At 26.7% G+C, this 4,322-nt stretch overlaps 1 pseudogene; it reads right to left on the bottom strand.

Moving 5' to 3' along the window:
* Window positions 1-260: 260 nt before the first annotated feature.
* LOC132933497 (uncharacterized) lies at window positions 261-3,727 on the bottom strand (annotated as a pseudogene).
* Window positions 3,728-4,322: the final 595 nt, after the last annotated feature.

Raw genomic sequence — 4,322 nt, 5'->3', positions numbered from 1 at the left:
TAAGGTAAATATTATTATTTATATTAGTATTAGTATTATTGTTAATAGGTAATCATTACTTAATATTTTTCAATTAATATATAAAATAACTAATATGAAATGAGATAATTATAATTTTCCGAGGCTATAATTACGTTTTTTTTTTTTACACAAATTTAATATAACATGAATAAAGTTATTGAACAAATAGATCAGTATAAAATAGTAAAAAAGTTTTATTGAACAAATTGATAAGAATAAAATAATGAAAACAACTTTTATTGAACAACTTAATAAAAAAACAACGTTTCGTACTTTCAGTTTAAAAAAAAATAATACATACCTTTTTAATATTATAGTAAAAAATTAACTTGCTTATAAAATATACATTTTTTTTTATTCGTTATTAATGTTTTGCCAAGAAGATAAACATGTATTATCTACAGCTGTAGGATTTAAGTTTGTTTGACCACAAGGAATAGTGTTCTTAATATTAGACTGGCAATTTGATGAAGAATATTCGGGCTGATTCATATAGTATGAGGGAATCGATGAATTGACAAAGAATGTTGAAGGAGTAAAAGTATTACTTGATCCAGTGGTATTTTCAGTTTGTTCTGCCATTACAACATTTTGAAGTTTAAGCCTTACAGCTAACTTTCTGTGTTTTGGTATTTCTCTTAAATGAGGCAACAAACTCATAAGGAAATAAAAATCTTCATCTTCATCATTTTTTTTTTTTGTGAATTTGCCTGTATCGTATTGAACTGTAGAAGTTTTTGTTTTTCGATTGCTAGTAAATCTTGCATCACATCATTTCTTCCCTTCTTTTTTTTTGATGATGGTCCTTCTTCAAAAGATAAAATACCAGACGATGGATTTTCAGTATGTTTTTCAGAAAAACTTGTTTCATCAAAATCATTCACGACATCAATGGACGAATTACATGGTGAATTTGGAAAGCTCTCTTGTTCATCAATATGAGTTTTTGATTGTTCTACTATGTTTCCCACCATTTTTCTAGGAGTTATATTATCCTTTAAAAAATATAACGACTCAAAATATTTCCACTGAGATTCAACAGCTTCTTCTTCTAATCCTGATCCTGTGGGACGTTTTAATTTTTTAAATTCTTTCCTAAATGTATCTCTCAAACTTGCCCATTTAGTCTTTAAAATGTCACCTATGTAAAAAAAAAAAAAATTAGCCTACTAAATGTTTATACATATTATAATTATATTATATTATATTTGTATTTTTATTACTTCTTAGTTGTTTTTATTTACGGCATCCGTGCGGTAAGTTGAATTAATATTATAAAATTTTAGAAAATAAGTAAAATCATTATTCTTGGTTATTTAATACATAATTTCGTTCAAAATTGAACTTCAAATAACTAAAAAAAAAACTGTGTTCGTGTATATTTTTAGATTTTTTGATTATGGAAATAACTACTTATACCTACGGAGAACTTTGTTTTAAATGTTCAATCCTTAACTACAAAATTTGAACATCTTATAAATTTTTAATTACAAAATAATTATTAAATTTTAAATTTGATAAATATTGTCAATATTTTGAACTTCAAATTCTTATAAAAAAAATAATGTCTATGTATTTTTAATATTTTCAACTATACTATTGTAGCAATATGTCAGGAGTCTTGAAGGCTTTTTGGCCCAACACATAAAATTTTATTAATATTTATAAAAAAAAACTAATAAAATTGGAAACTGAAAATGTCCCTAAACAGTTCAAAACAAATGATAATATTTTGATCGAATTTTATCATGTATAGATAATGCCAATTAAACAACCAGTAAAAATTTCTTTTATTTGAAACATTTACCTCCACACCACCAATCAAAAAAAAAATAAATAATTTGGTTTATATCATAAAAACTTTTCAGTCTAACCATTGTGATCTGCAATTAGTATAATGTAAGTATATTACATGTATAAATGCATGCACACATGAAAATAAATAATTACGTAATATTTAATAAAGATTTAATCATTTAAATGTACTTTTTTGAGTAGATTCGTGGAATAATCTGCATAGACATAAAATACTCAAAATTGCAATTTTTAATAGGTCCCATCGAACAAGATACTGAAGTTGAAACCGAAACATTATTTCGACTATACTTATCGTATACACACACAAAAATTTTTTTAAAAAAATTAAATAAATAACACACATCATCATTGTTAAATCAATAAATTCATTGCTCCGCTCAGAATCTAAAACTACAAAAAAAATTTATTCTTAAAGTTAAAAAAGTTTAAAAATGTAATACAAGGTTTCTCACACAAATTTTTAAGTACAATAGCAGTTTAAACATTAAAAATACATAATATTATATATGCATGTACATGCATAATGTATATCATTATTTTTTATTTTTTCAAGTTCAAATTTAGTATTGCCATAAACATATTATTCCTGGGTACTTGAAACTTTTAGAAGTTCTTTAATTTGTTTTGCCAATAATTGCTTATTTTTTTTCAAGGAAATGTATGTTTATTTATTTGTATTTTTTAGGTATCTATCTACAGGCACATCTTATCGAGCGTTGTCATTTTCATTCCGTATGGCCCATAATACAATTGGTAAAATTATCTACGAGACTTGTAATGCTATTTGGGAGGTTTTTTCTAGCATTCATATGCCGTTCCCAAGCACTGAATTATTTGAACAAATTGCCTATGATTTTGAGAAACTATGGAAATTCCCGAACTGTATTGGATGTATTGACTCAAAACATATTCGTATAAAATGCCCAAATAACTCTGGTTCGATGTTTTATAATTACAAAGGTTACTTTTCTGTCCACTTACAAGGAGTCTGTGATGCCAAATATAAATTTATATCGGTTGATATAGGAGCATACGGACGACAGAGCGATAGTGGAATATTTACCGAATCAAATATTTTTAAAAATTTGGAAGCTAAATCCTTTAATGTACCTAATTACAGACCATTACCGAACACAACTACTCCAATGCCATTTGTTCTATTGGGTGATCAAGGATATCCACTGAAAGAGTATCTATTAAGACCCTATCCATTCGATAAAAATTTGGATTCGGCAAAAGAAATATTTAATTACCGTTTGAGCAAAGCTCGGCGTATGATTGAATGCACTTTTGGAATTTTGGTATCGAAATGGAGATGTTTAAAAACCGAACTTCAAATGAACCCGGAACATATTGATATAGTTATTAAGACTATATGTTTGTTGCATAATATTATCATCGATAAAGAAGGTATAGATGAAACACTACTGGAGCAGGTTCGTCGTGACCCAACTATAAACTCAGAAACACATTCAGTATCTAGACGCAATAACAGATCAAGAACGGAAGCATACATAATACGTGATACTTTTAAAGATTATTTCACAACTGTTGGAGCTATAAAATAAAAGTAACAATTGTTAAATTTTACCTATAATAATATTATATAATTATTCATAACCTAAATTTGTATTTTATTTATTATCTATTTATCAAATTTAATTCAGATTTACCACCATCACAATATTAATAATAATAATAATAAACAATAATCTCAATTACAATATTTTATTAATTTTCAAATTAAATTTATGTATTTACATTTTTATATTTACTTACCTTTGACCTGCATTTCTTTTTCAATTTCCTGCCACAATTTCCTGGTTATATCTCTATTATGGTGTTTTTTGCTTGTAGAATCCCATATAGGTTCTCTTTCAAAAACTAAACTAATTAGTCGTTCGCAATCAACCATTATTTCAAAATTCAAAGATACGTATTTTAAATAAAACACAGGCAATGAAACACAAAACTATCGACGTACGACGTACCGTCTTCTTACTAGTGTTTGATGTAAATGAATAATAATACTAATAATAATAATTGTTCAACTATATTGGTATTATTTCGGATTGGTAGACGATGCGCAGGAAATATCCATTTTCGGATTCAAACGGCCGATAAAAACAAATAATATTGTTTTTGCCCGTTAACGGTCGTATACGGCCGAATTATTCTGAACTAGTGTGACCATTATAAATAGATTCAATTGAATTAATATATTCGGCCGTATACGGCCGAATTCGGCCGAACGTTTTTCGGCCGATATCGGGTGTAGTGTGACCAATACCTAAGGTAACGCAAAAACTGAAAACCGTTTATGAAACATCGACGAGCAAAAAAGAAATTATTTAATTATTATATTTTTATTATTTTAAAAATAATAGCTAATATCCGACAATTAACTAAATTTAGGTTAGAAACATTACAAATACCTATGATGACAAATAGGATCAATTATGTTAATGTTAAATACTTAGTCA

This window comes from Metopolophium dirhodum, chromosome 1 (genome assembly GCF_019925205.1).
Source record: "Metopolophium dirhodum isolate CAU chromosome 1, ASM1992520v1, whole genome shotgun sequence".
Taxonomy (NCBI): Eukaryota; Metazoa; Arthropoda; class Insecta; order Hemiptera; family Aphididae; genus Metopolophium; species Metopolophium dirhodum.
This window is presented reverse-complemented; position numbering and strand designations above follow the sequence as displayed.